Here is a 12684-nt window from a genome sequence, read left to right on the forward strand (position 1 = left end):
GCTGATCGAAAGCCAGGAGCTTCTTCTGGGTCTCCCACATGGGTGCAGGGGCCCAAGGACTTGGGCCATCTTCTACTGATTTCCCAGGCCATAGCAGAGAGCAGGATCAGAAGTGGAGCAGCCAGGACTTGAACCGGTGCCCATATGGGATGCTGGCACTACAGGCGGTGGCTTTACCTGCTACGCCACAGCGCTAGCTCCAGCTGCTTCACTTCTGATCCGGCTCCTTGCTAATGCAGTCAAAGAAGGCCCAAGTGCGTGGGCCCCTGCTCCAGAGTGGGGGACCCAGATGGAGTTCCAGGTTCCTGGCTTCAACCTTGCCCAGTCCAGCCCGAACCCCAGCCCCAGCCATTGTGACCATTTGGGTAGTGGGGAGTGATTCTCTGAATCCTTCCAATAAATACTTTTTTTTTTTTAATAAAATGAGTCAGAAGAGGTTCCAGATCATCTTCTAATGCCAACACAAACCTTGTCATCAGTTAGTAGCCCAGCCTCTTTACCTCTGAATACCAAAAGCAAAACCAAACTGTATCAGTGACTACTTGGCTGACAGGATCGAGGAGAAAGGAGAGGGGGAAGGCAAGGAAAGCCTACAACAAAGAGAACTGATCAAGGCAAAGCTGAGGGCGAGAGTGATGCCACCTACACTCTCAGGTCCTGGGCACTTTGGCATCTGGACTTCACGCAGCATTCTGCTCACCCCTGCAGCGCTAACCGTGCCGCACTGAAATGAGCCTGTGTGTGTGCCTCACGAGCTGTAGGCTGCCCTCATCCAGGTCCCCCCTCTGCAGGACCCACAGTAGACATGGGGAAAGAGCTGTATTGAAGGATATCCCTACCTCCATGTTCTACCTCTCCTCTAAACAGCAGTGCAAAGCCTGCATGTGGTCCACACTGAAGGAAGGAAAACAGTGCAGGTTAACTGTTAGTTCACGAGTATCTTATCTGATTCAATATTTCAGAAAAAAAAAAAAAAATTGGAACACATGCACCCAACTGAAAAGTCAAGTAAAACTTGTAGAATGGGCCGGCGCCGTGGCTTAACAGGCAAATCCTCCGCCTTGCGGCACCGGCACACCGGGTTCTAGTCCCGGTTGGGGCGCCGGATTCTATCCCGGTTGCTCCTCTTCCAGGCCAGCTCTCTGCTGTGGCCCGGGAAGGCAGTGGAGGATGGCCCAAGTCCTTGGGCCCTGCACCCACATGGGAGACCAGGAGAAGCACCTGGCTCCTGGCTTCGGATCAGCGAGATGCGCCGGCCGCAGCGGCCATTGGAGGGTGAACCCACGGCAAAGGAGGACCTTTCTCTCTGTCTCTCTCTCTCACTGTTCACTCTGCCTGTCCAAAAAAAAAAAAAAAAAAAAACAACTTGTAGAAGACACTGTTGACTTAACAATTATTCTTCAGCCCCAGGGTCCTTTTTGTACCCTCCTCTGAATCCATGTGTTTCGGGGAACACATGTTATCTCCAGTTCCATAAGGCAGCGAATCAAAACTGGGCCAGTCTGGTGGTGACCACACTTCTCTTGCTAGTGACACTTGCTGCAAGGCTTCTCAGAAAGTGTCTGTGTGTGGGTGTACAGGGGGCTGGTGCTGTGGTGTAGTTGGCTGAGCCTCTGCCTACAGTGCCAGCATCCCATATGGGTGCTGGTTCTAGTCCCCGCTGCTCCTCTTCTGATCTAGCTCCCTGCTGATGGCCTGGGAAAGCAGTGGAAGATGGGCCAAATGCTTGGGCCCCTGCACCCACGTGGGAGACCAGGAAGAAGCTCCTGGCTCCTGGCTTTGGATTGACCCAGCTCCAGCCATTAAGGCCATTTGGGGAATGAACCAGCAGATGGAAGATCTTTTTCTCTGTCCCTCTCTTTGTAATTCTGCCTCTCAAATAAAATAAATTTTAAAAAATCTTTAAAAAACAAAGTGTCTCTGTCTGTGATTATTAACAGAGTGAGTTAGGGGCCAGGTTAAGCCTCTACCTGCAATGCTGATGTCCTGTATCAGTGTGCCAGTTCAAATCCCAGCTGCTCCACTTCCCTTCAACTCCCTGCTAATGAGCCTGGCAAGGCAGCAGCAGATAGCCCACATACCTAGGTCCCTGCCGTCCTGGGAGACCAGGATGAAGTTCTTGGCTCCTGGATTCAGTCTGACTCAAACCCGGCTATTGCAGCCATTTGGGAAGAGAACCAGCAGATACAAGATCTCTGTGTGTGTGTGTGTGTCTGTGTGTCTGTCTGTCTCTCACTCTCCCTCTGATGCTTGCCTTTCAAATAAATAAATTTTAAAAAATAGAATCATAGGCAAAGGCACAGATGCCATCCCACTGGATATTGTCTTTCAAATAAGTATTTTTTTAAAAAGGTTTATTTCAAATAAATCCTTTTTTTAAAAAAAAAAAGGTTTATTTTATTTATTTGAAAGACAGAGTGACAGAGAGAGAGAGAGAGAGAGAGAGAGAGAGAGAGAGGAGACAGAGAAATCTTGTATCTGCTGGTTCACTCCCCAAATGGCTGCAATGGCCAGGGCAGGGTCAGGCTGCAGCCAGGAGCCAGGAGCGTCTTTTAGGTTTCCCACATGGGTGGCAGGAACCCAGAGATTTTGGCCATCTTCCACTGCCTTTCCAGGCCGTTATCAGGGAACTGAATGGAAACTAGAGTGGCCGGGACTTGAACTGCCACCCATACGGAATGCCGGCATCACAGGCAGCAGCTTTACCCACAACACCACAACACTGACTCCATTTTTTAAAAGTTATTTGAAAGTCAAACTTACAGAAAGAAAAAGATAAAATAAACCTTTAAAAAATTATCCTCCTTCCCCTTTCATTTGCCTGGTTTTCTATTACTATTATCTCTCAAAATCTCCAACAGAGTTGTAATATCCTTCCCAAGTGATTGTTTTCTTTTTAAATATTTTTTGTTCCTCCTCCCCCTGCTTTCCTCCCTTCTGTTTCATTTCTATCCCAGTCCCATCCCCTTCTCCTGCCACACAAGGTAACCAGTTCATGGTGCTTTATATGTAAAAGTGTATGTGTTCTTGCAAAGTGAACCACTGGTTTTGTGCATCTTTAACTTACACTCAGTTTTGCTTTCCCCTGTTTTCATGGAGTACTACTTTCACTTTATTTTCTTTCTTTCTGAGATGCAGAAACAGATACAGGTAGACAGAGACGGCTCCCTTCTGTTGGTTCCCTCCCCAGATGCTTGCAATGGTTGGAGCTGAGCTGGGGCTGGGGCCAGCTCCAGGTGCCGGGAACTCAGTCCAGATCTCCCAGGTGTATGGAAGGGGCCCAACTGTTGGATCTGTTACTTCTCACCCTCCAGGGGCTGCATCAGCAGGACACTGGAATCCAGAGCCAGAGTCGAGAAAACCTAGGCATTCGGACATGGGATGCTAGTGCCTAACAGGCGTTTCACTGTTAGGCCAAATACGTGTCCCAGGCAACACAGTCAATGATTAAGCCACAGGGCTCAGTGTACATCTGTTGTGCGGCTTGTCACTGTTACTACTTCACTGTGCATATTCTCATGTCTTACCTTTCCTATCTCCCAGGGATACATACGCAGGTTGTCTCCAACTCCATGGCATCAAAATAATGTCTAGTAATAGATCTGGATGAAAACATCTTTGGAATATTACATCAAGAAGTACAAGATTTATTTATTCAAAAGGCAGTTACAGAGAGAGAAGAGACCAAAAGTGAAAGCTATCTTCCATCTGCTGGTTCACTCCTCAAATGGCTGCCAACAGCCAGAGCTGGGCTGATCTGAAGCCAGGAGCCAGGAGCTTCTTCAGGTGTCCCACAAGGGTGCCGAGGCCCAAGCACGTGGGCCACCTTCTGCTGCTTTCCCAGGCACATTTGCAGGGAGCTGGATCAGAAGTGGAGCAGACAGGACTCAAACTGGCGCCCATATGGGGTGCCGGAGACAGAGGTTGCAGCTTTAACCTACTCCATCCCAGCGCCAGCCCCAAGCAGTGCAATTCTAAGGTAGAGCAGAACAGACACAGCAGTCTGCGCTCCTGCCCAGTGCGTGATGTTCCCACAGGCCCACATTTGGTATCATTTTGTAATCGTCAATGGTACAAAGTGATACTTTTATTTACATTTGCTTTCCATTTCTAGGGAATTTGAGTATCTTTTTTTAGTTTCTTCTGAATTTGCCTTTCCTTATTCTCTGTTCACTTTTCCATTGGAATTGCTTTTGCTTACTTTTTAAATTTTATTTGAAAGGCAGAGAAAAAAAAATAAACACAGACAAACGTCTCGCATCTGCCAGTTCTCTCCCCAAAGAACCACACCAACAGGGCCTGACCAGGCTGTCAGGAGCTTGGACTCCATCAGTCTCCGTCTCCCATGCGGGTGGCAGGGAACCAGTTACCTGAGCAATCACACGCAGCCTCCCAGAATGCACCATAACAGGAAGAGGAGAGCCAGGACTCGAGCCCACGCACTCCGACTTCGGTTGTAGGTGTCCCAAGCAGTAACTTAACCACTAGGTCCAATGCCCACTCTGGCTTTTTCTTATTGATTTGCAAGAGCTCCTTTTATATTATACATTTGAGTTTATTTTTATTTCTTTGAGAGGGAAGAAAGGAGATAGAAACACATACACACAGTGTTCCTATCTGCTGGTTCACTCAACCAATGCCTGCCAACAGCCTCTAGCTGACCAGAAGAGAATCTAGGAGCCGAGAACTCAACCCCGGTCTCCCACATGGGTGGCGGGAACCCGTCACTGCTGCCTCCCAGGATCTGCATTAGCAGGGAGCTGGAGTCAGGAGCCAGAGTCAGGACTCGAACTCAGGCACTCAGATGTGAGATACTGGCATTTTAATCACTAAGACAAATGCCCACACCTGTAGTTTATAATTAATCACCTTTGGTTTTAGATATTTCAAAGTCTTCCTCTCATTTTGTCATTGTCTTGTTAACTTTGTCTATAGATCTTTTATGAGCAGAAATGCTTAATTTTTTCAAAATACTTATTTTGCAGCTGGTGCTGTGGTACAGCCGGTTAAGCCGTGGCCTGTAGTGCCGGCATCCCATATGGGTGCTAGTTCGAGTCCCGGATGCTCTACTTCTGATCCAGCTCCCTGCTAATGCACCTGGGAAAGCAGCAGATGGCCCAAGTCCCTGAGCCCCCGCAAGCACATGGGATACCTAAGATGCTCCTGGCTCCTGACTTTGGTATGGTACAGCCCTGGCCGTTGCAGCCATTTGGGGAGTGAACAACCAGTGGATAGAAGATTCTCTCTCTCTCTCTCTCTCTCTCTCTCTCTCTCTCTCTCTCTCTCTCTCCTCTCTGTAACTCTACCTTTCAAGGAATAAGTAAATCTTTAAAAATTATTTGATGTATAGCCAGCGCCGCAGCTCACTAGGCTAATCCTCCACCTTGCGGCGCCGGCACACCGGGTTCTAGTCCCGGTCGGGGCACCGATCCTGTCCCAGTTGCCCCTCTTCCAGGCCAGCTCTCTGCTGTGGCCAGGGAGTGCAGTGGAGGATGGCCCAAGTGCTTGGGCCCTACACCCCATGGGAGACCAGGAGAAACACCTGGCTCCTGCCGTCGGATCAGTGCAGTGCGCCGGCCGCAGCGCGCCTACCGCGGCGGCCATTGGAGGGTGAACCAACGGCAAAAGGAAGACCTTTCTCTCTGTCTCTCTCTCACTGTCCACTCTGCCTGTCAAAAAAATAAAAAAATAAAATAAAAAAAAATTATTTGATGTATGTGAAAGGCAGTGTGAGAGGGAAAGACAGAGAGGAGATCTTCCATCTGCTGGTTCACTCCCCACAGGGTGGCAATGGCTAGGGCAGGGCCATTGCCAGGAACCAAGAATTCATCCAGGTCTCCCACATAGGTGGTAGGAGTCCACGTTCCTGAGCCATCATCTACTGCTTCCCCGTGAGGATTAGCAAGGGAGCTGGACTGGAAGTGCAGCAGCCGGGACTCAGACTGGTGCTTCAGTGTGGGATTCCAGTGTTGCAGGCTGCGGCTGAACCTGCTGCACCATAACACTGGCCCCAGAAATGCTTAAATTTGATGTAATCAAATTTGTTTTGTTTTTGCCTTAAATTTTATATATTTTTCAAGAAATCTTTTCTACTTCTGGGTTACAGAGGCAATGTTCCAACACGTTCTTGTATTACATGTATGGCTTTAGCCTTTCATCATTTAAGTCTAACACTGCTGGAGTACACCTACATAAGCAGGGATCTAGTTTTATTTTTCTTCCGCGCACAACTATCCTTAACATCACTTAATAAACTCCTTTTTGCCTTGTTTCTTCTTTAAAAATATTAAGCTGCCAAATACGCCTAGTCTTTCTCCGAACTCCCTCCTCGTTGCATTGATCTTAGGCTGTGTCAGTTTTTACCACTATGATTTTGTAGAATATCCTAATATTTGGTAGGGAAACCCTCTTTTCTTTTTTAGGTTTGTTGTTTGTGAACCTTTACTCTTCGATACAAACACTGAAGTTTGAGCTCCTCAAAAAATCAAACTGGATTTTGATCGGGATTACCTGGCTTCCAGATTACACTGAGAAACTTCACTTTTATAGCATGTCATCTCATTGCAGGTATGGTATGCTTCTTAGATAGTTTCCTATGCCTTTTTTAACATTCTAATGTTTTCTCCAAATGAGAATACAAGGGTATTTCCAAAAATTCATGGAAAATGGAATTAAATGATAAGTTTATTCTGGTGCAAAACATGTTCAAAATCCATGCATAGTTACTTCATAATGCATATTTTTCACTGAAGACTTCTCATATGCATGACTTACAACAGTTTTTGCACCAAAACAAACTTACTTTTAATTCCATTTTCAATAAATTTCTACACATTTCCTCATGTTTTGGTTAATTCTTTGATAAGTTTACAATGTTGCAGTTTTTTGGAAATGATATATTTTGGATTTGCACAGGCTGATCTTATACTGGCAACCTTGCAACTCTCTTTATTATATTTTTAAAAAAATTAATTTCTTTTAAAAAATAACTTCCCTTTTTTCATTTATTTATTTTCATTTTATTTTTTTGTTTGTTTTTTCTTTTTTTAGGGGCAACCGGGACAGAATCTGGCACCCCGACCGGGACTAGAACCCGGTGTGCCAGCGCCGCTAGGCGGAGGATTAGCCTGTTGACCCATGGCACCGACCTCTATTTTCATTTTATTTTAAAGAGAGACAGAAGAGCAATCTTCCATTTGCTGGTTACTCTCCAAATGCCTGCCAGGGCTGGGACAGGCAGAAGCCAGAGGACAAGCATCTAATTCCGGTCCTCCCCACCACTAGATGGCAGGGACCCAAGAACTTGAACCATCATCTGCTGCTTACCAAGGTGTGCATTGGCAGGAAGTGGGATCAGAAGCAGAGTAGCTAGGACTGAAACCAGGCACTCCAGTTTGGGATGGGGGTGTCCCAACTGGCAACTTAACTGCTGTGCCAAATACTCACTCCTGTACCTTTTTTAAAAAAAGATTTATTTATGTTCAAGTCAGGGTTACACATAAAGAAGGAGAGGCAGAGAGAGAGAGAGAGAGAGAGAGCGAGCGAGTCTTCCAACCATTGGTTCATTCTCCAATTGGCCGCAATGGCCGGAAGTATGCCAATCTGAAGCCAGGAGTCAAGAGCTTCCTCCGGGTCTCCCACGTGGGTGCAGGGGCCCAAGCACTTGGGCCATCTCCCACTGCTTTCCCAGGCCACAGCAGAGAGCTGGATTGGAAGTGGAGCAGCTGAGACTCGCACTGGTGCCCATATGGGATGCCGGCACTGCAGGCAGCAGTTTTATCTGCTACGCCACAGCTGCAGCCCCTCCTTTTAATAGAGGAGTTTACTGATCGCTGGATGTCCAGGTAGGTGTCATGTGCGACAAAGACGCCACCTCTTTTCTTTCACTGTTACAGTTACCTCCTCACTGAGCTTTGGTCATGGCAGGAATGCAGTTAATCTAACCATTCTCCACGAAATACGCTCCTGCCGGCTTTTCTGTATGAACCGTCTCTGCGCTGACGCATTCTGTTACCAGTTTGATATTTATATTTTTCACAAATAGGAAACTTGTCCACATTTTTATTTTTTTTTTTTTATTTTTTGACAGGCAGAGTGGACAGTGAGAGAGACAGAGAGAAAGGTCTTCCTTTTTGCCGTTGGTTCACCCTCCAATGGCCGCTACGGCCGGCACATCTCGCTGATCTGAAGCCAGGAGCCAGGTGCTTCTCCTGGTCTCCCATGCAGGTGCAGGGCCATCCTCCACTGTACTCCCAGGCCACAGAAGAGAGCTGGACTGGAAAAGGAGCCACCAGGACAGAATCCGGCTCCCCAACTAGGACTAGAACCCGGGGTGCCGGAGAAGCAGGCGAAGGATTAGCCTAGTGAGCCACGGCGCCGGCCCCATTTTTTTTTTTTAAAGATTTATTTAAAAGGCAGAGGTGGAGAGAAGCAGAGACAGAGAGAGAGAGATCTTCTGTCCCCTAATTCACTTCCCAAGGGTCTATGAAGGCTGGAGCTGGGCCAATCCCAATATAGGAACCAGGAGCTTCTTCCAGGTCTCCCACACAGGGACAGGGGCCCAAGGACTTGGACCATCTTCTACTGCTTTCCCAGGACATAGCAGAGAGCCAGATCAGAAGTGGAGCAGCCAGCACTGCAGGCGGTGGCTTTATCTGCTACATCACAGAGCTGTCCCATTGGGGCCACACACCATTGGGGACCAGCATCATTGTGGAGCAGGAAAAGCTGCTGCCTGCAATGCCAGCATACCAACATGGGTAATGGTTGGAGTCTCAGCTCCTCCACTTCCAATCCAGCTCCCTGCTGGTGGCCTGGGAAAGCAGCAGAACATTGCCCACGTGTTTGGACCCTGGCACCCACATGGGAGATGAAGTTTCAGGCCCTGGCCATTGTGGCCATCCAGGGCCAGGAATGGGGAGTGAACCAGCCGTTGAAAGATCTCTCTTTGGGGCCGGCTCTGTGGCAAAGTGGGTAAACCCACCACCTGCAATGCCGGCATCCCATATGGGTGCTGGTTCGTGTCCTAGCTGCTCCACTTCCCATCCAGCTCTCTGCTGTGGCCTGGGAAAGCAGTAGAAGATGGCCCAAGGACTTGGGCCCCTGCACCAATGTAGGAGACCCGGAAGAAGCTCCTGGCTCCTGGCTTCGGATCAATGCAGCTCTGGCCATTGTGCCATTTGGGGAGTGAACCAGCGGATGGAAGACCTCTCTGTCTCTCTGTCTCTCCTCTCTCTGTGTAACTCTTTCAAGTAAATAAATAAAATATTTGTTTAAAAAAGACTTCTCTAAAATAAATAAATCAATCTTAAAAATGCAAAAAACAGCATTCTATCTAGCTTTAACTATAAAAATACAAGCTTAAGAAAAATGGAAGATCCGGTGCAATGGTGTAGTAGGTTAAACCTTTGCTTGTAGTTCGAGTCCCAGATGCTCCACTTCCAACTTACCTCCTTGCTAATGACCTAGGAAAGCAGTGGAAAATGGCCCACATACTTGAGCCCCTGCACCCACGTGGGAGACCTGGAAGAAACTCCCAGCTCTTGACTTCAGATCGGCCCAGCTCTGGCCATTGTAGCCATTTGGAGAGTGAACCAGCGGATGGAAGATATCTCTGTCTCCCTCCCTCCAATTCTGCTTCTCAAATTAAAAAAAAAAAAAAAAAAAGAAAGAAAGAAAAAAAGAAAAATGGACTTTTTCTTATCTGTTTTGGAATCAAAATTATCTTACATTTTTATTTCATTTTGTGAGTTATTAATATAGCCACCTTGGCTCTCTCGGTCCATTTTGTTTGTTTGGTAACAGCTTTGATATAATTCACAGATCATGTAAATCATCCCCTTAAAGTATACAATTCAATGTTTCCTAGTATACTCAGAATTGCACAACCCTCAATTTTAGACTCCCTCTACCACCGCCACAAGAAAACCCGTACCCCCAATCCTGGGCAGCCACTAGTATGTTTTTTCCCTACAGATTTGGCTTTCTGGCCGTTTCATAGGAATGGGATCATACATACGTGGTCCTCCACTCTGCAGGCTTCCAAGGGTCCTCCACGCTGCAGCACGTACCTGCAGTACATTCCGTCCTGCGGCTGAAGATTCCACGAGGTGGATACACCACGTTCTGTTTACTCATTCTTCTGCTGGTGAACGGCTGGATCATGTCCACCGCTGGGCTGTGGTGGGTAACGCTGCTACGAACATTCAGGGGTACACGTTTTCAGCTCTCTTGGGCATGTGTCCAGGAGTGGCATCGCTGGGTCTCATGACACTGTTTCACGGGGACCGCCGGTCCGCTCTCCAAAGCAGCAGCACCACTTTGCTTTTCCATCAGCAGCTGTGAAGGTTGATCTCTCCAGCTCTCCGTCACCCCTCACCGTTTGGATAACAGCCATCCAAGTGGGTGTGAAGCAGTCTCTCACTGTGGTTTGGCTTTGCATTTCTGATGAGAGGACACTGAGAACGTCTCTTGTGCTTACTGGCCAACAGTATATTGCCTTTGGAGAAATGTCTGCTCACACCCTCTGATCACTTTAATGGGTTGCCTTTAGAATTCTTTACAAGCTCCTTGTATCAAGTTTGTATATGATTTGCACATATTTTCTACCGTCCTAGGGATTAGTGTACCTTTTATCTTCCTCGTTTTTATTTTTATTTATTTATTTATTTTGACAGGCAGAGTTAGACAGTGGGAGAGAGAGACAGAGAGAAAGGTCTTCCTTCTTTTGGTTCACCCCCCAAATGGCTGCTATGGCGCGCTGTGCCAATCCAAAGCCAGGAGCCAGGTGGTTCCTCCTGGTCTCCCATGCGGGTGCAGGGCCCAAGCAATTGGGCCATCCTCCACCGCCCGCCCGGGCCACAGCAGAGAGCTGGACTGGAAGAGGAACAACCAGGACTAGAACCCGGCGCCCCAACCGGGACTAGAACCCAGGGTGCCGGCGCCGCAGGCAGAGGATTAGCCAAGTGAGCCGTGGCGCTGGCCTATTTTTATTTAAGATTTTTTTTTTATTTGAAAGGCATAATTACAGAGAGAGAGGAAGAGAAGGAGAGGGAGACAGAGAAAGAGATTGACCATCTGTTGGTTCACTCACCCAAATGGCCGTAACAGCTGGGGCTGGGCCAGGCTGAAGCCAGGAGCTTCTTCTGGGTCTCCTACATGGGTGCAGAAGCCCAAGCACTTGGGCCGTCTTCTGTTGTTTTCCCAGGCCATTAACAGGGAGCTGGATCAGAAATGGAGCAACCAAGACGAACTGGCACCCATTTGGGATGCTGGTGTTGCAGGTAGCTGCTTTACCCACTATGCCACAATGCCAGCCCTGTTCTTTTTATGTTTTTAACTCCCTAAGTGAATACAGTTTTATTTGAACTTAAAAAAAATGTGTATATTAGGCCAGCGCCGCGGCTCACTAGGCTAATCCTCCACCTTGCGGCGCCGGCACACCGGGTTCTAGTCCCGGTCAGGGCACTGATCCTGTCCCGGTTGCCCCTCTTCCAGGCCAGCTCTCTGCTGTGGCCCGGGAGTGCAGTGGAGGATGGCCCAAGTCCTTGGGCCCTTCACCCCATGGGAGACCAGGATAAACACCTGGCTCCTGCCTTCGGATCAGTGTGATGCGCCGGCCACAGTGGCCATTGGAGGGTGAACCAACGGAAAAGGAAGACCTTTCTCTCTGTCTCTCACTGTCCACTCTGCCTGTCAAAAAAAAAAAAAAAAAAGTGTATATGAACGTCTCTTTTAATTGACTAGTTTCATCTATGGCCAAATGAATTAGGTAGCTTATCAGTTTATCTTTCTCTCTGAACAACTCCCTCCTGATACCGTGTCTTGTTCTGAACTTAATATTCCAAGGTTGCTCGGCAAAGCTGCTACCTTGCTATGAGCTGGGACGGTGTGGTTATTTCTGGTATCTCTTGTCTTCCTTGATTTACCTCCTCAATTCTGTGGAGCACATCTTCCAGGAGCCTTTGAAAACAGTGGTATGGAAAGTGAAGTTTGAGGTCTAGCATGTCTGAAAACGTTTTTACCTTCCCACTTGAATACAGTTTCTGGACACTAATAATTACAGATTGGAAAAGCAAGTATCTCTTAAAACACAAATCTGTTTACTTCCTGGGTTTAGCTAGTGAGCGTTTAGTTAGCAATGCAACAAGACAGTGTACATTTGGTGAGGGCTATCTCAAATAACTAGTCGCAATCTATTAGCTTCCTGTTTGGAGGGAGTGATTTTGGAAGGTCAGGAAGGGTCCTCAGAGCCTGAAAGCACTAATCCACCATCTCTGGTCATCCAGACTCGGTGAGAAATCTAAGGCTCATGTTGGTCTTGTTCGAGTGACTGTTCGCTCCCCCTGCAACTTCACAGTGCTGTCCCTTGGCGTGGGTCTTTTTCATTCATCACACTTGACACTAGGGCCTTGTGATCTGAAGGTTGAAGCTATGGAATAGCCTTTTCTATTAATTACTTTCAATAATCCACTCCCCCACTGTTCTTTCGACTTTTTTCACTTTCTAAAACTGTTAGCCTGATATTTAGTTTCCTGTATCTTCTGTGGCTTTTGTCTTTTTTCTCTGTTTCATTCAAGTCCTACTCCTAGGGATATTACCTCACTGGCACTTCCAACCATATTAAATCATTTTTACTATTTATTATTTTCAACTTTTAAAAGCTCTATTGTTTCAATAACTCCA

The sequence above is a fragment of the Lepus europaeus genome, chromosome 22, assembly GCF_033115175.1.
Source record: "Lepus europaeus isolate LE1 chromosome 22, mLepTim1.pri, whole genome shotgun sequence".
In the NCBI taxonomy this organism is placed as follows: Eukaryota; Metazoa; Chordata; class Mammalia; order Lagomorpha; family Leporidae; genus Lepus; species Lepus europaeus.